Source organism: Triturus cristatus, chromosome 12 (genome assembly GCF_964204655.1).
Source record: "Triturus cristatus chromosome 12, aTriCri1.1, whole genome shotgun sequence".
Taxonomy (NCBI): Eukaryota; Metazoa; Chordata; class Amphibia; order Caudata; family Salamandridae; genus Triturus; species Triturus cristatus.
In genome coordinates this window covers 126,994,140-127,020,686 of record NC_140595.1, presented here as the reverse complement: position 1 = coordinate 127,020,686, position 26,547 = coordinate 126,994,140, and the positions used below count along the sequence as shown (strand labels likewise).

At 48.7% G+C, this 26,547-nt stretch overlaps 1 long non-coding RNA gene across 1 annotated transcript; it reads left to right on the top strand.

The window, feature by feature from the left end:
• LOC146772864 (uncharacterized) lies at positions 1–26,347 on the top strand. Its single transcript, XR_014971928.1, has 3 exons — positions 1–311; positions 23,076–23,226; positions 26,164–26,347. It is a non-coding gene; the product is annotated as an uncharacterized LOC146772864 (long non-coding RNA).
• The last annotated feature ends 200 nt before the right edge of the window (positions 26,348–26,547 follow it).

The window sequence follows — 26,547 nt, the reverse complement described above, 5'->3', positions numbered from 1 at the left end:
TGTGATGTTGCTGCAGACAATGTGTGTTTTAATATCTGAGAAATTAACTGCAAAAAACAGGCCCAATAGATAATTATATAGACCCATAACCGCGCTAAAAACGGCCCCACACTCTATCAGCGAAGCCCGTCGAGCACTGACTGACTGCCCTTTGAGTGAGTCCGAGCCTGTGTTTGAAGCAGCCCGTGCGCGGTCCTCACCTGGAGTAAAGGGGAGGGGCTGGGGGCTTTAAAGAGGCCAATGAGACTGGCCGTCTGCTACGCTTCTCCTTCCAGGCTCCTGCGCTCACCCCGTGTGAGCTGAGACTTGCGGTAAGAGCTGGGATTCGCGTTTGTGGCTTGTTCTGGGTGAAAACAGCGTGATACTCCGCGGGTGTGGTCTGTTCTGGGTAACAAGTAGTCTGTAGTGGGTGATAATCCTGGGGTGTGTGTTCTGTTCTGTGTGGCAATAAGAGGTCTGTGGCTCGTTCTGGGTGATAACGTGACTCGCCGTGGTATGCGGGGTTTGTGGTCAGTTCTGCGGGACTACGATCACATTAACTTTTCCGAACGCACCACCGATGAATTCTCATAGCTGCCGAGTGTCCCAGTCCCACGGGTGATGAGTTGCTCCGGTCCAGGCCTCGTCCCTTTGCCTTTTGGAGGTTGTGCCCTGGTTTTATAATGGGTGTCGGGGAGTAGGGTCTGCTATCCTATGGTCACCCCAAATTTTTGCTTTCTGCTTCACTGGTTTTTGACATATTGAGGCTGTGGGCCTGCTAATCAGACCCCCAGCCTGCTGTTCTCTCTAACTAAATTGACACTATGCACCCTAGGTGCATAACCAATTGGAATTGGATCACCCTGTGAGCCCCTGTACCAGTGTACACTAGGTACCCAGGGCATTGGTGTATCTAAGGCCTACCAGGGGCTGAAGCATGTATTATGCCACCCCAGGCCTGGCCTAACAAATTTGACACAACTGGCTGATCACTCAGCTGGGGTAAGTTGGTGTAACCACCTCTTACTTAGGTGTAGTATACCTATACCTAACATTAAATGGGACACATGTTAACCTATAAGTCACTCCTATGGCAGGCCTTAACAATCCTGAAGGCAGAGTGCTTGGTTCCATGTGAGATGGTGCTCTGGCATGAGCTGAGCCTGTCTGCAGTGGTCGGAACAACTTCCTTCTACTGTTTCCAGATATCGTCATACCATATACTCTTAAGTGCATTATGAACCTCGCGGTTAAATGCTAACTTTGGTTTGGCTTTATCAAAACATGTCGAGTAAGGTGTCATACGAATTGGAATACTAACCCCTCGCCAATTCTGGCGACGGGGTTAGCATTCCACCCTTCTAGAGGGACACGACATGTACAGTACCTGAAACCCGGGAAAAATCAGACATAGCCTCAGCTCCACAAAATGGATGCTGCCACCACAGACACAAGTCTGCCCTCCTGCTGCTGGGAGTCCTTCCAGCTTGGGAGACGTGGACAAAGGGTTTCCTGCCAGGGGAGGTGCGAGCACCACCCCAGACAGGATTTTGTGTATTGGTCAGGTAGGGCTTGAAAGAAACCAGACATGCCTGAGGCTCACAAGGAGCCTCGGTGCATATGCCAGTTCAAACCGGTCCTGGGGCACACCAGCCCCGGACCTGGGGCGAGCTGGACAAAGGATTGGGGGTGTAACCACCCCCCTTCCTGGTCCCACCCATAGGGAGGGACCTAGCAGGTAGTCCAGCCCCTAGAATCCGCTTAAAGGTAGGAGCTGTGTCCTAAGACTTCAGACATCCTGGAATCAACTTAACCACAAGAAGAAGACGGGAACTTCGACGCTCTGCTGCACAGAGGACTGAAGGAAATCTCCCCTATGGTCAGGGAGTGACCATCTTGCTAACGCAAGCACCAACCAGTTATTGAACATCTGCTTTGCCGCCGCCTCCTGCCGGAGCCCGAGCCCAGAGCCCGACAAGACCTGGACCTCCAGACCTCTCACCGCCCGATCCACAGTCCCTGCAAAGAAGGAACCCATGGAGGCACCGAGACACGTGGAGCCAGCCATCTTGGAAGACCGACGACAAGCTGCAAGCGCAACGACAGAGGCTCCCTCCAAGTTGTGCTTTGGGTCCTGAGAAGCCCAACCACCGAGCAGCATCTGCACCAAAGGTGAGCCCTCCAGCATCTCCACGATCTGCGTGGGGCCCCTCTGCACTTTGCATCTCGACGCGCCTGCCCGGTCCCTGGCCCGTTGGCTAGTGGCCATTTTGGCAACCTATTTTGAAATCAACGACACTGGTCTGGTTGCTCCAGACTGGCCCTAGTTGCTCTCCAAAAGAGCAGCCCCTCCGACCTTGCTGGTCAGAACAATCAGCTTTCCTCTCTTTCCAGGACTCCTGCCTTTGTCAAGGCTTGTTTGCTCCTTTCGAGTCGCCGACATCGCCGATAGCAAGAGCTTGCGTGGGACAGCTCGTGACTTGACTCCTGGACGTCGTCGACCTTCAGGGACCCCGTGGCTGCGGAGACAAGCTACATCTAACCACCTGTTTGCACCCGACATCGCCTGGTACCTACCTGGTGCCACGCCGGTCACTGGCTAGTGACTGTGAACACTGTCCCCTCTGCTTTCAGGTCTTCGACAACTCCGATCCACCCTTGGATCCAACGCCACTCTTCTGGACCGACCGCCTGCAGCATCTTTGTCATCAGGCTCCATTGAATCGATAGAAGAAACCCGATGCACTTCGAGACCTATGCACCCGCTTCCTGTGGGTGAGGTAAAGCTGGCACTCCGGTGCCCAAGTGTAGAGAAACATCTCTAGTGTCTGTGTTTTGAATCTTAAGATCGTAGTCCATCCAGAAGACCCTTTCTGCAGTAACTTTTAAACTTTTACGCACCCATTGAAAACCTATGGGAGCCCGCGTGTAACTTTCCTCACTGCACACGCGACCCGTGGACCACCTGGTCACTAACTGAAGTTAGCTTCTTGTAGGCCCAGCGATTCTAGAGGCCCTAGGCCTTTTCCCTTTCCTGTTCGTGGTACTTATACCACTATTTTAGTATATGGTTTGAGTGGCCACCAGGGCCCATCCATCTAAAGTGCAACTTCTGTATATTATAACGTTGTCTTGTTTAACGATTTGTGCTCCTGTGCTCATAAAGAGTCTAGGGGATACTTTGAGATATAAATAAATATATATTTTCAATATATATCTGTGTGGTGTTCTTTCATTGGTATAAAGGGGGGTTACATTTGGTAAAACAGCCTGCTTAACACGCTTTAACGAGTTTAGCCTCAAAGACTGCTTAGCCTATGCTACCACTAGGGCAGCTAGTCCGAAAAGGTTGACTTACAACCACACCATAAGGGTTGCTTGGCATGGTACAAGGTGGTCACTTTAACTAGTGAACATCATATACCAGGCCAACTTCTCACATTGGTGAGCAGCGGTTGGATTTGAGCTTGCTGTGTTTTACCATTGTAATCTCTTGGTTACCAATTGAAAGATCACATAGGTACCTGTAGGTACATATAAAACAAGATAGATATACTTAAGTTCTACTGAACTTAGTTGTTGTAGAGCAAAGGGAGTAGCACACCCTGACTACAACTACTAGATAGGTTTAGTAGGTAAACCCAAGTGTAGGTAAATTGCAACCCATCCACCCACACTTAAGAGCAATGGAGGGGGCAGAGGGGTCCAAGGTACCCATCTCTGTCGAGAGTGACCCCTAGAGGGCACCAACTCTCTTTGCTACCCTAAATCAAAATGAGCTCAGGCAGTTGGCAAATGTCAGGGGCCTTAAACAGCCCAAGAACCCTACTTCTGCTGAACTCAGAGAGCTTTCTCCTATGCTGACGACACACAAATCATGGTGTCCCTAGCCCACCCTGTCAGTGTTTCGGCGTCCAGTTTTAGGTCCTGTATGCAGTTGGTCGCGGACTGGATGGTGTCAAACTCCTTAAAACTGAACGCCGACAAAACTGAGGTCCTTGTCTTTGGTAAAGACCAAGATATCTGGTCTAGTGATTGGTGGCCTACATCTTTAGGAACCTGCCCTTCCCCTGTTAAGTCTGCTAGGAACCTTGGAGTCATTTTTGATACTTCATTGACTATGAATCTCCAGGTCAGCAGGACGGTTTCTACATGTTGGGGTGTCATTATGACCCTAAGAAAAATTCTTCATTATCTCTCACCATTGGCACGCAAGCAAACTGTGACTGCTCTTGTTGGCTCGAGGTTGGATTATTGTAACGCACTCTATGCGGATACTAATAAACATCTCATCCAGCGCCTTCAGGTTGTGCAGAATGCTGCTGCTAAATTCGTTTTGGCTCTTCCGAAAGATTCCTCTGCAACTGCTGCTAGGAAGCACTTACATTGGCTCCCCATCCATTTCAGGATTACTTTTAAACTTCTCTGTCTTTCATACAGAGCTCTTTCCGCTGGCCCTTCTGATGCTCTGGGGTCCCTTCTGGTACGTTATATTCCTAGCAGATGTCTCCGCTCTTCAGAGGCTAATCAATTGGTAATCCCCCGAAGTAAGAAGGTGAGATGGGGTAGTAGAGCGTTTTCCATCGTTGCTCCACGACTTTGGAACTCTCTCCCTTTGCAGATTAAGTCCCAACCCTCTTTGGTCCTTTTTAGGAAAGCACTTAAAACCTGGTATTTTGTGAAGGCCTACCAGTAAGTTCCGAGTATTTTCTAAGTCAGTATTGTTTGGTTAGGCGCCTTGACGCCCATTGGGCTTAGTTGCGCTATACAAATTTGCTTCATTCATTCATTCATTTTACAGGCTGATGAAGATCAGAAAGCTCTCAAGAAAGCCTCCCAGTTAGGCCCCATAGGGACTGGAACAGGAGGCCCCCCTTCTGAAGATGCTACTGAGGTACCCCTTTCCAATAGTCACCCCTTAGATGAGAACCATACTACAGAGGATGAAAGTGATAAGGGTACTGATACAGAAGGTAGTGAGGATGAAGGGAGAACTAGCCCAGTGCCAAGTGTTATACGTGGCCCAGCTAACCTAAGGCTATTGGGGACTGACAATGGGATCATCCCATTGGATCTCCCCAGTGGACTTCACCAGGGGCTTGGGAGGCAAAGGAATCACTCAGGTGAATCTAATGCTTCTCATACCTCTAGAGGCTCTCAAGGTCACTCCAGGAGAAGGATGACCACCCCTCAAAGGAGGGAGCATGAGGCCAGAATGAAGGAAGCTCAGCTGAGAATAAGGAGACAGGAGGTAGAAGTAGCTCTGATGGAAGAGAAACTGAGTAAGGCTAGGCAACCTAGAGAGAGTGGGTCTATACCCACTGGTGGCAGCATTGTCCCTAAGGACAAAGATAGGGTCTTTGACAATAGGAACCTGTCCAAGGTTGTGCCCCCCTACAAAAGTGGGGATGACATCCACAAATGGATGACTGCTCTTGAGAGAGCCTGCAAAGTGCAGCAGGTTCCTGAAGACCAGTGGGCAGCAATCTTATGGCTCTCCTTTGAAGGAAGAGGCAGTGATAGACTCCTCACTGTTAGGGAGGAGGATGTCAGTAACTACAGAGCCCTGAAGAGTGTCCTAGTTGATGGGTTAGGCTTAACCACTGAACAGTACAGGTTAATGTTCAGAGACACCCAGAAGACACAGACTCAGGACTGGTCTGAATACATTGAATGTGCCACTAAGGCTTTGAAGGGTTGGTTGCTGGGAAGTAAGGTATCTGATTATACAGGATTGTACAATTTGATGATGAGAGAACAGATTTTAAATAACTGTCAGAACCAGCAACTGCATCAACACTTGGTTGACTCAGATCTGACCTCTCCCCAAGAATTGGGAAAGAAGGCAGACAAATGGGTCAGAACCAGGGTTAAGCAAAAGAACCAGAACCAGGGCCAAGGGGGTGATCAGAAGAAAACAGACCAAAAGGGTGGAGATCAGAAATCTAAAGACCAGAAGTCTTCAACAGGGCCCCAAAATAGTACTAACGAGGGTGGGTCCCAGCCTAAAGGGAAGAAGAAAGAAGGTCCAAAGAAACCCTGGTGCAAATCTTGCAAGAATACAACTCACTGGACTAGTGATTGTAAGAAGGGTGGAGCCCCCAACACTGTTGCCCCTAAGGCACCTGCTCCCAGTACTACTGTTAGCAGTGTTGGTCCCCAAACAAAGGGTGTAGTGGGAATCACTATGGGAACTGAAGGAGATTCTGACTTAGACAGAACCCTGACACAGGCAGTCTTGATCTGTGATGGGGACATGGATTTGTCCCTGACTGTGAGCCCCAGTAACCTGGGCAAGTACAGACAGACTCCTTTAATAAATGAAAAAGTGGCTCAAGCCTACAGGGACACATGTGCCAGTGTCACTATGGTGACAGCAGGCTTTGTGGACCCTGGACAGTACATACCAGGTGAGAACTACCTGGTGACCAATGCCAGCAATTCCACTACTTCACATAGGGTGGCAGTTGTTAACTTCTCATGGGGAGGGGTAACTGGCCTCAAAAGGGTTGTGGTTAGGGCAGACCTCCCAGTAGAATGTTTGTTGGGCAATGACGTAGAGAGTTCTCTATGGTCAGAAGTGGAGTACAGGACACATGCAGAGATGTTAGGTATATCACCACATGTCCTTGCTGTGACCAGGTCACAGGCCAAAAAGTGCCTTACTGAACCACAGGTCTTGGATCCTGGAACAATGGACCAAGCACCTACCAAGAAGAACAGGAGGGTTAAGGCTGTGCCTCCCCCTGCCTCCAAGTGATGATCAGCCTTCCCAGGAAGATGATCTAGAGGACCCTGAAGGAACTGTCCCTGAAGAGCTTGAACCTGATCAGGTTGAGTTTCTGGGGACAGGGGGACCTTCCAGGGCTGACTTGGGGCAGGCTCAGTTATCCTGTCCATCTCTTGAACCCCTCAGACAGCTGGCTGCTGCTGAGGCTGCTGGGAATGCTCAAGGTACCCATAAAGTGTATTGGGATGATGGGCTCCTTTATTCAGAGGCTAGAGACCCAAAACCTGGTGCAACCAGGAGGTTGGTTATACCTCTGCAATTTAGGGGCTTCCTTCTTACCTTGGCCCATGATATTCCTTTAGCAGGACAGTTAGGCCAGAACAAGACTTGGGACAGGCTTGTCCCTCACTTTCACTGGCCTCACATGAATGAAGATACCAAGGAGTTTTGTCGCTCCTGTGTAACCTGCCAAGCCAGTGGCAAATCAGGTGGCACAACAAAGGCCCCCCTAATACCACTACCTGTGGTGGGGGTCCCCTTTGAAAGAGTGGGAATAGATATAGTGGGTCCCATGGATCCTCCCACTGCATCTGGGCACAGGTTTATACTGGTGGTAGTGGATCATGCCACCAGGTATCCAGAGGCAATTCCCCTTAGGACCACTACAGCTCCTGTTGTGGCCAGGGCCCTGCTAGGAGTATTCTCCAGAGTGGGGTTTCCTAAGGAGGTGGTTTCTGACAGAGGTACCAACTTTGTGTCAGGATACTTGACAGCTATGTGGAAGGAATGTGGTGCCAACTACAAGTTCACCACTCCTTATCACCCACAATGCAATGGGCTTGTTGAGAGATTCAACAAGACCCTAAAGGGTATGATCAAAGGATTACCTGAAAAGCTCAGGCGAAGATGGGACATCCTTCTACCCTGCCTTCTGTTTGCTTACAGAGAGGTCCCACACAAAGGAGTTGGCTACAGCCCCTTTGAATTGTTGTTTGGGCACCCTGTAAGAGGCCCACTGTGTTTAGTGAAGGAAGGATGGGAGTTACCTCTCAAAAAGCCTAAACAAGACATAGTGGACTATGTACTTGGTCTCCGCTCCAGGATGGCTGAGTATATGGAGAAGGCATCCAAAAACCTTGAGGCAAGCCAGGCCTTACAGAAAGCTTGGCATGACCAAAAGGCTGTCTTGGATGAGTTTCAGCCAGGACAGAAGGTATGGGTGTTGGAGCCAGTGGCCCCAGCAGCACTCCAAGACAAATGGTCTGGACCCCATACAATCCTGGAAAAGAAGGGAGAGGTCACCTACTTGGTGGACCTAGGAACTCCCAGGAGTCCCCACAGGGTACTCCATGTTAACAGGTTAAATGCATATGTTGACAGGGCAGACATGGGCTTGCTCATGGCTACAGATGAGGGACTGGAGGAAGAGAGTGACCCTCCCCCAGACCTGTTGTCTCAGAACCCTGAGGATGGTTCAGTTGAAGGAGTGACCCTTGGAAGCAACCTCACTGACCATCAGCAGATTGAATGTAGACAGGTTCTACAATCATTTCAACATATGTTCTCACTGATACCTAGTCAAACTGACTGGTGTACCCATGTGGTGGACACTGGTGACAGTCTGCCTGTGAAGAACAAACTTTACAGACAACCTGACCACGTCAGGGACTGTATAAAGGCTGAGGTACACAAAATGCTGGAACTGGGTGTCATTGAACCCTCAGAGAGCCCCTGGGCTAGCCCAGTGGTTCTGGTCCCCAAACCTCACACCAAAGATGGCAAGAGAGAGATGAGGTTCTGTGTGGATTACAGAGGACTCAATGCTGTCACTAGGACAGATGCACATCCTATTCCAAGGGCAGATGAGCTCATAGACAAACTAGCTTCTGCTAAGTTTTGAGCACATTTGACTTGACAGCTGGCTATTGGCAAATCAATTAGCTGAGGAGTCTAAGGCCAAAACAGCATTCTCAACCCCAGGTGGGCATTATCAATTTTTGGTGATGCCCTTTGGTCTGAAGAATGCACCTGCCACCTTCCAAAGGTTGGTGAATCAAGTCCGTACTGGGTTGGATGACTTTTGTGCAGCATATCTTGATGACATTGCTGTCTTTAGCTCCACCTGGGAGGATCACCTGATCCACCTGAAGAAGGTACTTGAGGCTCTGCAAAAGGCAGGCCTCACTATCAAGGCTACTAAGTGCCAGATAGGGCAGAGTAAGGTTGTGTATTTGGGCCACCTTGTAGGTGGAGGCCAAGTTCAACCACTGCAGAGTAAGATACAATCCATCAAGGACTGGTCTCCTCCAACCACCCAGACTCAAGTTCGAGCTTTCTTGGGCTTGACTGGGTACTACAGGAAGTTTGTTAAGAACTATGGGTCCATTGTGACTCCTCTTAATGATCTGACATCCAAGAAGATGCCCAAAAAGGTTCAGTGGACAGTAAGCTGTCAAAAGGCATTTGAGGACCTGAAGAAGGCCATGTGCTCTGCACCTATCCTGAAAAGTCCTGACTACTCCAAAGAGTTTATTGTCCAAACAGATGCTTCTGAGTTGGGTGTGGGAGCTGTGCTGTCACAACTTAATGTAGATGGTCAAGACCAACCCATTGCTTTTATTAGCAGAAGGTTGACCCCCAGAGAGAAGAATTGGTCAGCTATTGAGAGGGAGGCCTTTGCTGTGGTGTGGGCCCTGAAGAAGCTGAGGCCATACTTGTTTGGCACTCACTTCAAGATTCAGACCGACCATAAGCCCCTCTTGTGGCTAAATCAGATGAAGGGTGAAAACCCCAAACTGCTTAGGTGGTCCATTTCCCTACAGGGGATGGACTTTACAGTGGAGCACCGGCCAGGTACAGAATTTGAATTTAAAAACATTTATTGAGCACACTTATACCAAGCGGTTTCATGGCGCTTTAAGTGATGCAGTAGCAGTCGGCGATAGAAGGCTAGACATTGTAGGCTAGCTCAAATAGCAAGGTTTTAAGATCCTTCCGAAATAGAGTGTAGGAAGGAGAAGTACGGAGAGCGGCAGGAAGAGAATTCCAAAAGAGCGGGGCGAGAACAGCGAACTTCGCTCCGCCAGATTTCTGTTTCTTGAAACGAGGAATGGTCAGGAGAGCCATGTGGGCAGAGCGGAGTTCGCGACCTGGAAAATATGGTTTTATGGCAGAGCGTATAAACTCGGGGGCTGTTCCCGATCTAGCCTGGAAGGTGAGGCAGCCGAGTTTAAAAAGAGCACGCTCTCTCACCGGGAGCCAATGCAAAGCTTTAAGCAGGGGAGTGGCTCGGTGGTATTTGGGTAAGCCATGAATCAAACGAGCCGCTTGGTTCTGAATGAGCTGCAAACGATGGATCGCATAAGCAGGGGCTCCATTGTAGATGATATTGCCATAGTCAATTCGTGATAGTACCATGGCCAGCACAATGATTTTTAACGCAGAAAGGGAAAAAAACGGGAAACTTTCCTGATTAGTCTTAATGAGAAGAAACAAGCAGAGACCACTGAACCAACTTGTGAGTGGATAGAGAGTTGTGAATTTAGAAAAATCCCGAGAGTTTTGACCTTAGGGACCGGAAGAGGGGGAACACCTAGTGACAGGGGCCAGTGAGAAGGGGCCCATGGGCTGCAACCACCTCCGGTCAGGACTAACTCAGTCTTGTCCGGATTGAGTTTGAGGTGGTTGCAGTTCATCCAGTCCTGGATAAATGTCATTACTGTCCGAACATTAGAGGCAGATGAAGAGGAATGCAGATGGTCTCTTCAGGTACTTCCACTTAGGACATGAAGACGAGACTGGTCAAGGCTAGTTTAATGTCCCTGCGTTTGGGGGGGGGGGGGTTGTGTAGGAGAGTAGGGTCTGCTATCCTATGGTCACCCCAAATTTTTGCTTTTTGCTTCACTGGTTTTTGACATATTGAGGCTATGGGACTGCTAATCAGACCCCCAGCCTGCTGTTCTCTCTAACTAAATTGACACTATGCACTCTAGGTGCATAACCAATTGGAATTGGATCACCCTGTGAGCCCCTGTACCAGTGTACACTAGGTACCCAGGGCATTGGTGTATCTAAGGCCTACCAGGGGCTGAAGCGTGTATTATGCCAGGCCTGGCCTAACAAATTTGACACAGCTGGCTGATCACTCAGCTGGGGTAAGTTGGTGTAACCACCTCTTACTTAGGTGTAGTATACCTATACCTAACATTAAATGGGACACATGTTAATCTATAAGTCACTCCTATGGCAGGCCTTAACAATCCTGAAGGCAGAGTGCTTGGTTCCATGTGAGATGGTGCTCTGGCATGAGCTGAGCCTGTCTGCAGTGGTCGGAACAACTTCCTTCTACCGTTTCCAGATATCGTCATACCATATACTCTTAAGTGCATTATGAACCTCGCGGTTAAATGCTAACTTTGGTTTGGCTTTATCAAAACATGTCGAGCAAGGTGTCATACGAATTGGAATACTAACCCCTCGCCAATTCTGGCGACGGGGTTAGCATTCCACCCTTCTAGAGGGACACGACATGTACAGTACCTGAAACCCGGGTAAAATGAGACATAGCCTCAGCTCCACAAAATGGATGCTGCCACCACAGACACAAGTCTGCCCTCCTGCTGCTGGGAGTCCTTCCAGCTTGGGAGACGTGGACAAAGGGTTTCCTGCCAGGGGAGGTGCGAGCACCACCCCAGACAGGATTTTGTGTATTGGTCAGGTAGGGCCTGAAAGAAACCAGACATGCCTGAGGCTCACAAGGAGCCTCGGTGCATATGCCAGTTCAAACCGGTCCTGGGGCACACCAGCCATGGACCTGGGGCGAGCTGGACAAAGGATTTGGGGTGTAACCACCCCCCTTCCTGGTCCCACCCTTAGGGAGGGACCTAGCAGGTAGTCCGGCCCCTAGAATCCGCTTAAAGGTAGGAGCTGTGTCCTAAGACTTCAGACATCCTGGAATCAACTTAACCACAAGAAGAAGACGGGAACTTCGACGCTCTGCTGCACAGAGGACTGAAGGAAATCTCCCCTATGGTCAGGGAGTGACCATCTTGCTAACGCAAGCACCAACCAGTTATTGAACGTCTGCTTTGCCGCCGCCGCCTCCTGCCGGAGCCCGAGCCCAGAGCCCAACAAGACCTGGACCTCCAGACCTCTCACCGCCCGATCCACAGTCCCTGCAAAGAAGGAACCCGTGGAGGCACCGAGACACGTGGAGCCAGCCATCTTGGAAGACCGACGACAAGCTGCAAGCGCAACGACAGAGGCTCCCTCCAAGTTGTGCTTTGGGTCCTGAGAAGCCCAACCACCGAGCAGCATCTGCACCAAAGGTGAGCCCTCCAGCATCTCCACGATCTGCGTGGGGCCCCTCAGCACTTTGCATCTCGACGCGCCTGCCCGGTCCCTGGCCCGTTGGCTAGTGGCCATTTTGGCGACCTATTTTGAAATCAACAATGCTGGTCTGGTTGCTCCAGACTGGCCCTAGCTGCTCTCCAAAAGAGCAGCCCCTCCGACCTTGCTGGTCAGAACAATCAGCTTTCCTCTCTTTTCAGGACTCCTGCCTTTGCCAAGGCTTGTTTGCTCCTTTCGAGTCGCCGACACCGCCGACAGCGAGAGCCTGCGTGGGACAGCTCGTAACTCGACTCCTGGACGTCGTCGACCTTCAGGGACCACGTGGCTGCGGAGACAAGCTACATCTAACCACCTGTTTGCACCCGACATCGCCTGGTACCTACCTGGTGCCACGCCGGTCACTGGCTAGTGACTGTGAACACTGTCCCCTCTGCTTTCAGGTCTTCGACCACTCCGATCTACCCTTGGATCCAACGCAACTCTTCTGGACCGACCGCCTGCAGCATCTTTGTCATCAGGCTCCATTGAATAGATAGAAAAAATCCGACGCACTTCGAGACCTATGCACCCGCTTCCTGTGGGTGAGGTAAAGCTGGCACTCCGGTGCCCAAGTGTAGAGAAACCTCTCTAGTGTCTGTGTTTTGAATCTTAAGATCGTAGTCTATCCAGAAGACCCTTTCTGCAGTAACTTTTAAACTTTTACGCACCCATTGAAAACCTATGGGAGCCCGCGTGTAACTTTCCTCACTGCACACGCGACCCGTGGACCACCTGGTCACTAACTGAAGTTAGCTCCTTGTAGGCCCAGCGATTCTAGAGGCCCTAGGCCTTTTCCCTTTCCTGTTCGTGGTACTTATACCACTATTTTAGTATATGGTTTGAGTGGCCACCAGGGCCCATCCATATAAAGTGCAACTTCTGTATATTATAACATTGTCTTGTTTAACGATTTGTGCTCATAAAGAGTCTAGGGGATACTTTGAGAAATAAATACATATATATTTTCAATATATATATGTGTGGTGTCCTTTCATTGGTATAAAGGGGGGTTACATTTGGTAAAACAGCCTGCTTAACACGCTTTAACGAGTTTAGCCTCAAAGACTGCTTAGCCTACGCTACCACTAGGGCAGCTAGTCCGAAAAGGTTGACTTACAACCACACCATAAGGGTTGCTTGGCATGGTACAAGGTGGTCACTTTAACTAGTGAACATCATATACCAGGCCAACTTCTCACAATGGGGTGCACATGGCTGTCCTCCTCCAGAATGCAAAGGCGGGCCTGGGGTGGGAGACCCTGCCATACATTGAATAGTGGCAGCTGAGCCTTTGTGGGACTAGAGCGGTCTGAAGATGGGGAGGGAAAAGTTTGTATCAAATGACCCGTAATGAGAAGTCAAGTCTATAAGTAAAGACCCAGCACTTGATGGACGCCAGTGAGTGTGTGGCTGTTCTTGGCAAGTTACACCTTGTTTCCTGTGCATCAACCTGTTGTGCGGTTAGACGGCATTATGGGGCTTGTAGTTTTAACTTAGTTTAAATAAGTATGGGCCGAATGAAGCACTTTAGAATTTTCCACGTCCAAGCTGTATCTTGCGCTGTCCAGCCACATACCTATTCCACATTTTGATACCTTGGGGTACATATTTTATGGGCTGTGACAAACCTTGCAAGCTTTATTATGCAAAGGAAGATGGGCCTGAAGGTGCGACTCGCGCATTGACCCAGAAAAATGTGAGCTCTTAAGATTGTTGGCTAAACTGGAATGCACTCTGATCTGCTTGACTGGACCCTACAAGTCCTGCTTCCTCTGTAATCTGGGGCTTGCGTTCATGCTTTTTCTAGTAAAAAAAATAAATTACAAGTCCCAGAATGCAAACGACCTGGGTTGGGGCATCTGACGATGCGTGCACCAGAAAGTGTGGTTGCTTTGAAATGACCATGACTGAGTGTAGCTAACTAAAGTTGACCACTCAGCAACTTTGATTGGACGCAATTTAAGGTCCCATCGATCAGGACTTTGATTAAGCTGATATATTCATCCGTCCAATGTTGCATATAATGCCATATTCCACAGGCGCATCCATGACATGCTGCTCCGGTCCAGTTTTTTTTCATTTTCATGTTGTAAGCTGGATTTAATGACTGAATCAACACGACTACAAGTCTCAGAATCCAAAGAAAAACCCTGGACTGTCACATGGGCAGCTATGAAGAAGAATTCGAGTGACTCGCTCCTGTGGTATTTGGCTAAAACGGAACCGCAAAACGTCTTCAAACCACAGGTCTTCTGGTGGGATCTGCGTCTTAGTAAACTAAGTAGAGCTGAGGATGAGTTCGCTTAATTCTTAAGAATAAGGCCTGGGGCAAAAATATAGTCTCCAAATTTGGCTGTCTAGTCTTCATTTCCGCCTCATGCCTCTTTTATCCACCATCATGCACTGCTAGCCTCTTTGGCTCTTGATCTCTTTAAACCCTTCTTCCTCACTTTTAGTTTTGTTTTTTTAACCTATATTTTTTTGGGGGGGTCGAGCAAGCATCTCGCTTGCAAGACACTATAGCATACAAAAAGTGCTTGGCGCCTGCCCAGTACCTACCATTCGTTGGCTTAAGTGTCACTTCTTCTTTGCTGCCTCCTAATTAGACAGCCCAGGCAAGCATCACTTCCTGTATTTTTATTTTTTTTTTCTCTGGAGATTGATTGTGCTTAGTCTCGCTCTACTGCTCCTGCTGTGATTCAGGTCTTCTTCCCCCTCCAATAGTGCATGCTTGTTTACAGGGTATTCGCCTTTCATCATTCACCATTTTTCAGAGTTCACAACGTCCATCTCTCTGGCAGGGAGACAAAAGCAAGTCGCTTCTGTGAGCACTTTTGTGCACCTTTTTAGGTCTCGACTAGCATTGCTGCACATATGTTAGGTCTCGGCTAGCGTTGCTGCGCATGCGCAGCTCGCGCGGCGAGATTTAATGAAACTGAGTACTTTTAGAAAAGGGCTTTAAGCCTCGCCCTTCTTTTCCATTGGCTGGAGTCACCGTTTATGCCAAACGGTGGCCATCCATTGCAAAAGAGCTTTGTATGTTGCCTCCCTTTGGCTTTTTGTGACGGCCCACTTGGATGGGCTCACCTGCTTTCCATGCGTCGTAAACGTTTTATCTTAGTGGGCGTGTGCACGCGCCAGTCCAGCTCTGTGAATGGGCATGTATTAGAAATCACGCTGCCTTCACACCGCATTCCCAGGCTTGTTATTGCTTCCTTCATTGACTCTGAACGGCAAGGGCTCATGTTGCAGGCACAAGTCTGACATTACGACACAAATTGCTCTGTTACCTAGACTCTGCTCGTTAACGTGGGTGCTCAGTCAGAGCCAGCGCGACAACTCTTCCACCCTGGCCATTACCGACAGCTGACAGGCCAAGGAATCCTTACCGAGAGTGGGAGTCATGGCTGTGCCGAGACCAGTCTGTCTGAGCTGGTGCCTCACACACACCCAGCTCTGCCTGGGGGCTAAAATTATTGCCATTAGCCTGCCCAGTAGTGTTTTTTTCAGTCAGAAATGAGTGCTCTCAGCAGGGCTGGACTGGGAACCAGAACTGGCCCTGGCAAGGTGCTCGGCCGGCCCACACCCCCTGGGGGTTGGGGGTACCGCCGAGCTCTTTGCCAGGGCTGGTTTTCAGCCGATTTTGTTACAGGGCTGATTTATTTTGAACGGCCCAGTAACAAACTGCCCCCCAGGGGCCCGAAACCACCCCCCCACCCATGCAGCCCACCAGGGATTGCCCTGTGCCCGCTTCAGCCAGTCCGGCCCAGGCCCTCAGGGAGGCGCACCGCGGGGAGCGCAGGCAGGACGGGCATTAATCACACAGCCTGACTTCAGATCTTCCGGTGATTGGTAATTCCCGAGCATGGCACGCTCATTGGATTTTTGTCCTTCACTTGCCTTGGCCCCCCCCACAGGTTGTCTTACTGGGGCCTCACTTGTGAAGTCTTCAGCATGGGGGCCTCAAGATGGAGAGTGTGGCGGCAGAGGGGGCCCCCACCCTCTAATCTCTGCCCTTTCTCCAGCCGGGTCAGGCCTTGTTGCTATGGTGCCTCTGAGGCCCTCCACTGCGCTCTCGGCACCTCTGGCAGCAGACTCGGGGGGGGGCTGCACCTGGCTTATTCCCCCCCCCCCCCTTTACCCCTCCTCCGGCACCACCATGCTGCTGAGCCCACTCCCACCAACGCACATGTTCAGCAGATTCGTCCTGGTCTCTGGGCCCTATGTGAATGTTCACCCTGCCCTCGTCTGTGTGCGCTTCCGTGGGGGGGCGGGGGTCTGTGCGGGGGTGTGTGTGCCCGCGCGTTTGTGTGGGTGCACATGTGTGTGCTTTGAAGGCCCTAATCACATGTGGGTATATGTGAATGGGTGTGTGCATGAAGAAGTGCATGTTTCCTTCATCATGTCAATGATTGCTTCTGTGTGTGCTTGCACGAGTGTGCACGTGCTTGCTTGCACAAGTATGTGTTTTCTTGCACAAGTGTGTACCTGTCTGTGCATAGATATAAGTGTTTGTTTCCTTCTGCATGTCAGTGTTGGCTTGTTTACTTGCACGAGTATGTGTTCAAAGACACCGAACAATGTGCTTCCATCACAAGTGCAGATTAGCACACCACGTTACCCCCATTCCTGGGAGCAGCCCTCTTCCCAGAGGTCCCCGCGGTGTAGTATTTATATCGCCCGCAGCCATGTGTTGGTAAACTCCTCGATCTGATGAGACCTTGATGCTCACTGCCCACCTCCCACAGCAGATATCGTAGCAGACCCACATCACGGAGACGCACCACCAGCTCTCGCCGCACTCCTCTGTCCATGTGTCTCTGTGCATTGAAAATGCAATGGGTTTCGCCTTTCATTAAGTTAAAGCCATTTGCTTTGCTCTTAGAGGAAGAGATGCCAAGATCCTTGATAATACAATAACAGCTGCCTACAGAATCATCTTCAGCCTGCCCAAGCAAACTTCACCAGCTCAAATCAGGCTTGAATTTGGCATTGATCAACAGATCCTGGCAAGGCAGGGAGCCTACATGATAGCCTGGGACAAAGTGAGGAAATCGAAACAAGGAACATTAAATGAACATCTGTGGATGGAGCTAGCCCAACACCCGTCCTCAGCAGCAGCCAAGTTCCTACAGGACAGCCTGAAGAACACGGGATTAGAGCAGCTCTGGGATACCCCAGAAAACCACACAACATTCAAAAAATTGATCAAAAAATCGATCAAACAACTATCATGGGTTCAAGACAAGGCAGCCCTTTCTAAAAGAACGCATGGCTGGATGATCTTAAACTCGTATTCAACTAAGGCACCACAGAGCTATTTTGGTGAGGGATATTCTAAATCCGCCAAAATGTGCTTCTTAAAGCACAGGCTGGGCCTGCTCCCCTGCATTCAAAATTTTCCAATCTGGATTAAAATAAAATAAAAACTGATCCTCTTTGTCGGCTATGTGGTTTGGGGCATGAGGATATGCTGCACTTGATCTGCTCTTGTGAGAAACTACGCGATGAACGAAAACACTTGTTGAAACACCACTTTAATCAGCAAGGGATCCGTACACGAAGAAAGGCAGTTCTCGCTTGCTTTTCTTCCCACGATCCTCACATGAATTGCAGCTTTGTAAAATTTATGAAGGCAGTGGAAAAAAAGATGCCAAAAATTAATCTATAACGGTCCCTGCATCATCGACTTAACATTGCTTGTCGATTGACATTACTGATCATACAAACTCATGAGGAAACCGAGAAAGAAGATATAACCCTATTAACACGAAGTGCTAAATTTAAAAAAAAAAAAAAACTTTATACTCAAGAAGCTGTTGTGTGTACAGTCTATCTAAGGAAATGCGATTGTTTTTATTCTGATTTTACTTAGAATTGTATTTTTACCGTACCTGTTCTTAATTTATTTTGTATAGCAATGGTTTTAAGTAACTATGCTAATAAAATTACTACTACTACTTACTTGCTATACAATACCATAAGCAAATGGCTTTAACTTAATCAAAGGCGAGACCTATTACATTTTCAATGCCTGTTCAAATGTGCTGTGCTTTTGAACCATAATTTTCCTCCATGATGCTGCTGGTTTCTCCCCCCCCCCCCTTGATTCTTTGGAACCTGCTAGTATTTCTGATCCCACTCTAGGCTGATGATTCCTCCCATCTGAAGTTGAACAACCTCTCCCGTGTGTAGATGGGAGAGCTCTTCTGTCACGAGGAACAATCTCTGCTCTTTGTATAAATGAGAGTCATCCATCTGTTTGTGTTTTCCATGATACTGCAGACTTCATGTCTACTCAAATTAATGTGGCTTGTGAGTGGGCACCTGAGGTCCCTGTCTCTCTCTGCTTGTGGAGAACTCTGTGCAGGGCAGTCTATCATATCATATCTCATCAGGGCTGTCAGTTTAAAGCACCATGTGCAGCTCGCAGTCCACCTTACTGTGCGCTTCAGTCCCCTCTTATCCTCCCCCCCCCTTGCTCTCACCAATGTGTTTCTTTACCCTCCACCGTTTTCCATATTGACTCTCTGACTCGTCCAGGAGCTTCTCCCCAGCCTACATTTTACTTCCATGACCCCCTTTCCTGTTAGAATGTTGTACATCTGTTTCTTTGTAATCTAGCTGTCCATCTCCAGGGAGCTGCAGCTAATCTCGCAGGTTTTCTTAAATCATCATAGCGCAGTGGAGCGACGCTACAGTCCTAGTTCTGAAGAGCTGCAGGGCGGCACTGGTCCGAGTCTTACTTCCACCACCCACCTAAGGTCTCGAAGGAAAGTGCCATTGACAACACACCCCACCCACACAAGAGTACGCATGAATAAATACACAACACAACTTTCGTTTGGGGAAAAATATTGCTGCAGGTTTATGCCATACAAAAGTATGAAATCTAGTGGGTTATTTTACGAGCGGTCCAAGGGCAGGCAGCTGTAACCAACCTATGCTGCTCTGCCTGCTTGATGAGCCAAGCACTGTGTAGAACACCATCAGTGCTACACCGTATGGGGTGATCCTCTTTCCAGATAACGTGACACATTGGTCTCTTATTACTCAAGCCCCTTTCAGGGCGGAGCTTAGCAAGGCAAGCCCCTGGTTGTTCAGGCCCACAACCTCCCAAAGGACTAACGGGGCGCAAACGTAATTCTTCCAGGACCCTACCATGAGGCTCCTGGGATTTGTCTCTGGCGCCCCTATTGTACTCTTGCCAGAGGCGCAACTAGAGTCAAATTTCGGGGGGGGGGGGGCTAAGAAAAAATTTCGGGGGGGGGCTGAATCTTTTAAGCCATAGGTAGAGTGGAGCTGCAGGGGCTCTTAGAAGGGGTGAAACAACAGCAAGGCCTCATTAACATGCAAGCCTTCCAGATCACCCTGTAACTCCGCCGCAGCTCTGGAGGCAGCCCCCGTTGCCTAAAGAGCCCCACCACCAATACAGCTCCTTTCTCACCTGCAACTTGCCATTTCAAGGCTTCCTGCAAATCCCTGGGCAACAGTACTATCCTCACAGGTGACAAGTGGACCCCATCTTTGTCACAGTAGCCTTTAATATTGGCCTGAATCTGCTCGTGTCTGATGAATCCCAGACCATTGCGCCTTAAACTGTTCACTCTTTTTCGGGAATAGTCAACGGCCTCCTCTGACTTAGCCCCATGCCACACTCTGCGGGGGATAATCTCAGACCACCAGAGCTTTTTACCCAAAAGTGCAAAGTGTCATTGGTTGTCTTGTCTCAGTTCTATCTAGCACATACTAGAGCTGATGGTATCGGAGCGCCTTACCTGCGCACCCGTTACAATATACAAGGACTTGCGCCACCTTACCAGCGCAGAGATTTACATGGCAGTGGCTCCGCTAATTATTTTGGCCAGAACCACAGGATTTCGCGCCGGCACGTGGACCTTGTCCCTCAGCTCCCAAGTCTTTTGCTGTTACACCAAGCACTGCCTCGAAGACTAAGTTACATCTGCTTTCCCAAGATCACACAATTCTCTTCTCTTAAGCGGAAAATCTGGGAATGGAACTCCCGATTCTACATTCAATACTGTCTCCACCCCATTGCCCCCCCTATTTGGCCATGGTAAACCCATCAATGCATCTACATCCCTGGTCTTGCCCTTTTGAAAGGCGTTTTCAGTTTTTGTTTGGTGCACACCAGACAAAATATTTCCCCACGGAGCGAATCAGGCGAGCCACGTGCTCCTCGCCTGCCTGAGTCCCATGAAAACTGCGTAAAAGGACCCCCCTGCGGATACTTTCCTGCGGCCAGGGAGCTCTCTCCCTTGAAATGTACATGGAAGCACTTTTGTTTTTCACCCCCGAGAGGTGCTGCGAACTCCTGGGGTATGTTTAAAGCACCTACATGCAGGTGTCAGAATTGTGCGAACCTGTGCAAGGGTAAAGGTGGCAGAGTGTGGCCAGTGAGGGCCGCTTGGCAGAATCGCTGCAGTGCAGGCTGCCTCCCGCGACTCAAGACTCCCCAGCAAAATTTCTAATAGGGCAGTTGCCGTTTGCCATGGGAGGGACCAGGCACAACGAGGGGGGAGGGGGGCTCACCTAGCCCCTCTTTGCCCACACCGCCCAGGCCTGCAAGGGAGCCCCGGTGAGTACCCTAGACGGGCCCAGGCAGCGACATGCGCGGCACCGGGCCTGAGCCTGTATCCCAGGTTCTATGCTGTGAGTGCGAATACCCCACACGGCAGACCACCACCTACAACTGCTGCCATCTCTTCTAAGTGCCTACTGGGGGAGAAGGGGGGGGGGGGTTATTTGCACTTGCTGCGTGCAGCTCGTGTGGTACCCGTCGATCCCGAGTATCACAAAGAGGGTCCAAAATGGTGTCAATTGCAGCGACTGCATGTCCTGGAGAACGCGAGGGCTGACTAGACCGTGCTGCCATTATGGCAGTCACACCAGTCCCCGGCCACTAGTAGGGGGGTGGGGGGAGGGAGGCCGCGTCAGCAGATGACGCGGTGCTCCCTCCCCCGCAACGACCAATGGGTGAGGCGGCCTCTGTGAGCCGGAAGCACTTGGGTGCTTCCGGCTCAAACGTCCAACTTGCGACCAGGCAGACTGCTCTCATCCAGTCAGCCTGGGTGCCCTCTTTAAAAGGGGGTTGTGGGGAGCAGAACAGTCTGTTGTTGCTCCCCACAAGCAACGTCCACCGGGCCAGCTGCGGGCCCGTAATCTTCTTTCTTTTCCCACCCACCATCCCCTAAGGCAAGTATTGTTGGAAGGCTTGTTTTCGGTTGTGTGTTATGGATAATTATTTTTTGTCCCCTTTTCCCAATTTATTTGCAGGGAACAAAGCGATTGTATGTAATTGATTCTGTAGTAACGTATAAATAAAAGCACAAGTTTGAATTCCTCTTTCAGTCAGATATTGTTGTATTTAGGGTGTCTCTGGTCAGGCGGTAAGGTCATGATTGGTAAGCATAGTCTTCGGTCCTTAGCGGTCAGCACCATGTAACTCCGGGGGGTAGTGACAGCTGGTAAGTAGGCTGTCGGGGTGCGGGGGCCGGGGGAGTCATCCTTCCCAGTGGGCATCAAGGCACCATTCTGCAGAAGTCTTCAGCCCCCTGTAATGGAGTGTAAGGCACAGGGCGTAGGGGGGGGGGGCCCCGGGGGAAAGTATCCATCCGATAAGCTGTACCCCCTGCGCAACCTTATTAGTACACTGGGATCGGGGGAGCTGCCAGTCATTGACTTTGCCGTAGGCTCTAGATGGGACACGCAGAAAGTAAATACATGCATTGATAGATTTACGGTAGGAGTGTCTTGTGTATTAGACTGTGTTAAGGTTAGCCGTGGAATATCTGACCATCAAATGTATCTGTACTTTCTGCGCAAAGTTTCTGTATATAATGTTTTTAAAATTGTTTGTTAATTTTAATAAATACAGCCGGGGTTACTCCCCTAATCCAAAAAATTATAACTTTTGGCGTGGTCTCCAATACTGTTACGCTGGGGGGAGGGGGGGGAGGGGAGGTAAGTGCCAACCATAACCCCAGGGTCTGTAGTTGGAGTAGGGGACATGGTTAAGTACCAGACCATATGCTCAAAGGGATGCTAGGATGGCTGGGGAGGCATGAATACCCACCCCACCTCCTCGGCGCACTAGAAATGATGTGCCTAAGGCAAGGGGATTCCTCCCTGAGTCCCGGCATTAGAGGTGGTGGGTTAGTGCCCAAATGGCACTAAAGGGCTGCCCTTTTAAGGTGGCCCCCTGCGTGGGTCGCGGGCAGCCGCAAAGTCTTAGATTTACACATTTCTTCAAATAGATCTGCAGTGTGCTTAAAACCATTGGCGAGACCCATTTGCTTTGCCAATGCTTTTTTATCTCTTACTCTGGGTCATAGTCGGATAATAAACACAAGTCCTAGTCGCCAAAATAAAGCACTGGTGGGAAGGGTCGGACTGAGAACCTAAAGCAGCTCTTGCCAATGTTGTCACACCAACCCCAAACCAGTGGCGTAACATAAGCCCCCACGGTGTGTGTGTGTGGGGGGGGGTCGCAAGCTTCACAGGTCCCCCCCTCAGCACAAGTTGTTAGCCAGGTAGGGGGCACATCCGTGCTCTTTGCTGGGAGGGGGGGGGGGCTCGTTTCATTACATGCTGGCTCAAACAATGCATAGCGAGAGCCTGACCACTACAAGGTGAGATTTGGGGGGTGGGGGTGTCCCCCAAGACAATGTGTGGAAAAATGGTGCATTCTACAACACTTTTCATAATATATTCTCTTGCATTAGCTTTTAAAGCACAATACATGATCTTCCACTGCACCAGGATACCCAGTCGTACCCAGACACTCTTATGATGAACACAAAAAATAAAATTTCTTCCATGAAACATGAATTTAAATAAAACATAAGTGCACGCACAGACTGTTCAGCACAGCCAAGAAGCAAGAGAATGCAGCTTTGTCATTTTAAAGCTGGGATATTTTGGACCCAGACTGAGGGCTTGTGTACTTGCTTTACAGATTGCAACAGTCCAGATGCATCTGGAACAGCAGTGTGAGGCTATGATCCTGACATTCAAGAAATGCTCTGGAGCTGATGGTAAGGATGGAGAGCTGAACCAGGAGAATCTGTCCAAGCTTCTGAAGGAGGAGTTCCCAAGTCTATCTGCGAGTACAACCTATGTTTATCTTTAAATATACACCTATTGAATGTTTGCCAGTGGTTTCAAAGAGCGTGATTTAAAGGTCTTGCTGGGAATATTTCTCATAATTCAGTGCCGAATTAATTTGCAGGATATTTTAACTTTCCAAAACAAAAGTTAAATGCAGGTATTGTCATGCTTGCACAATATTAGTGCTGTTATTAGAACATGTATTACCATACTGGACAAGCCCCCCTGCAGGCCCACCCTGATGCAAACCTTTACCAATGAATCCTCCCCGTGTGTGAAACTAGGTAAACCAACGATCCGGTCTGTAAAAATGTACTGTCCCTCATCGCACTTTATTTTCTTTTAATTTCCTAATCCTATATCGTTGTACTACGAAAATGCATTTTAAATTGCTTGTTTAATTTCCTTATAATGCTCTTTGCATTTTAAAATCTGATTTAATAATTTTTTGTAAATATTTTCCCCAAACAAAACCCATATTTCCCAAAACATTGACCTGCCTGCGGTATCGGTCAAACATGAATTAAAAAAACTGATCAGGCTTTAAATCTATCTGAAGCGACATACAATCAATTCTAATGTAAAAAATGTATACAGTGTAACATGTAATATTTCCCAATATAGCAAGGGGGGGGGGGTGGTGAAGGGGGGGCATTCAGGTTACATTGTTAAAACTCTACCTTCAGCCTTGTGTTTTGTAAATGTCACCAGAACTGCTTGATGGCAATATAGGCCCATATTGCACAGTTAATCGGTATGTATTCTCTCCCCTATTTATTATAGGGCTTATTAGCCAAATGTATACCTGGACCTTCACAATGCTGCTTGCAACTTGCAGCTCAGCAGGTGCTTTCTGAGTTCCCCTTCATGTCTCTGGTTGGGTGCTGGCTTGCCAGTTCGGTTATCTTTTATTGGTACCTTCTACTCTATTGAGATTGGATTGTCTATGTAGACTTGAAGCTTTAAAGGCTGGATTTAGAACAAAGTACAGGATAATCCTTATAGAGACACTAGTACTGAAGTCCTCTTCCACCACTGACTTTTAACATTTGGCAATATTCCAAGCTTTTTGTTTGTATGAATAGCCTCTCTCAATCTCTTGATGCTTTGCTCCAGTACGTTTGCATCATAGCTGTGCAGAATGATTGTCTCCTCCAGATGTGAAATGTATTGTTTAGCTCCTACAGAAGGCATGCACAGCTGCCTAAATGTCACTGTTCAAGATTACCTAAGTAGGACTGTTTGGAAAGCACTCGTGCTCTCCACCTTTATAGTAAGCCTGAAGCTTGGGGTGAGAAGTTTAGAATACAATTCCAGAGTGCTAGCACTTGAGCCTTGAAGGCAGTGCACTTCTGCCATGCTATTTGGACGCCTTCCTGTCTACCACACTTGTTTCAGACAAGCAATGCTTTGGTATAATTTGAATGTCTAGAGTTGTGTGTACTTTAACCACGTTTTAGGATTAACAATGTATTTGCCACGGAGAGCTTGTAATCCAGAAAATACTAGCTTCTGGGAGGAAGCCAGGAAGGGTGAGTACATTTATTACATTTAATATTCTACAGATACTGTGAGCTTGGTTCACCCAAATGACACCTTCCCAGTAGCCTGGCTGGAAACAATGGGTAGGATTGGGTCATCTACCCGCATGGATGAAAGCACTTTTGTATCCCAAATTAAGGCGAAAATGAGTTAGTTTGAGCTTTCTATAAATGCTGATGGGTAAAGATGGCCAACGCTCCAACTACCATGATTGAGGTATAGGAACTGGCCCAGTATGTGACCAACTTACCTGCAGTCTAGTCAAATGACTAATGGCTGAGCAAATGTTTAGCCCTTTATAGTTATTGCTAGTAGACTGTTCTATCTGAAGTGCCTCCTTTATTACCCTGCCCTCCAAACCTCCATTTTATTTTTCTTCTCCTAGTTCAGGTCTGGAGGAGGGCAGTGGTTGTCAGGTTGTTCTGAAGAAATAGAAGGCAGGATGAGCATGAACCAACTACCCTATTAGTTTCAAAGTTTGCAATCCAATTCCCCACCCCCCCCCCCCCAAGGTTCCTTTATTTAGCTCTTGGATTACATGCAATCTCCACAACACTAAATGTCCCTAGGTATATTTAGCTTCCCTCTATGAAAGGAGGGATAACATTCTAAACACAAATGTGACTTTTGGTTCAATCCACAAGTTTACAAATTGAGGGCAGAGGGACAGACTATGTTGGCTCTAGTGGTTCCAGGTAGGTGTACTTGGATGGCTTGTAACACTCCTCCAGTGCTTGAGGCTGAGGGCCGTTGCTGGTTGAAGGCCGTGGGACACCATGGATGCTGTAAGGTGTTGCAGAACAAGCAAACGCTCTAGGCAATTTCTGTGCCACAGATTTTTCTGAGCTGCATGTTTTCTCTGCAGCTTTTTCTCTCTAGAGAATGACCCTGTAAATGAAGTCCGTCTCTGCCCCGGACTTTCATCTGAGATGGTTCTTCCTTAAGGCAGCAGATGCAGCAACCCCAAGGGTGGAGCTTTATACTTGACTGCGTTCTAGGAGATCAGAAGCTGGACTGTGCTGGGAAGGTTTGTTTGTTAATAACCCATAGAACTTCCACTTGAAGGGTGTGTGTGCGCGCCCCACTTACCAGAGTCTGACATGGTATAGGGTTTGAGCAACCAGTACTAATAGACCTCTCCCTTGTTGGCTAGCCCATCTGGTCAAAAGTAAGATCTGCGAAACATTGGTTTCTGGAGAATGGTCTTATGAAATGAGTTTGTTGTACTGAGCCTGACAAATCAGTGTATAGAATAATGCAAACATTGAGGGATGGTGGAGGTTTTGGGAGGGAAGCGTCTCCACTTCCTTCCCAGCGAGAAAGTAGAATGTTCTGAATATAGTGCATTTCATTTTACCAAACCTTCTCCTGTGTGTTCCCTCTTCATTCTACAGGACTCTGGGAAGGATGAGGACATGATGGCAAAAGAGGTGATGAAAGAGATGGACTTGGATGGCGACCAGAAGGTTTCCTTCAGAGAGTTTGCTGTATTTTTAGCAACTTTGAGTATTCTAATGGAGGAATGTGAATCGTGATCTAAGCCCATTTTTCTCTGTTGATTAAAAAATAAGTATGCCATTTTGTTAGTTTATTCCTCTTTTCAGTAAGATGTCGGTCTTGACATGTGAGTTTTTCACATGGTTGATAGTTAAGGGGTGATATCCTGAAGTGTTTCCTGCTTTCCTGGTCTGCATGAGTGTGGGGAAATGGAGCAATGCAAGGCTACAAATGTGGGGTCCATGAATTTCCTATGTACTTTCCACTTTCTAATTGTTTGC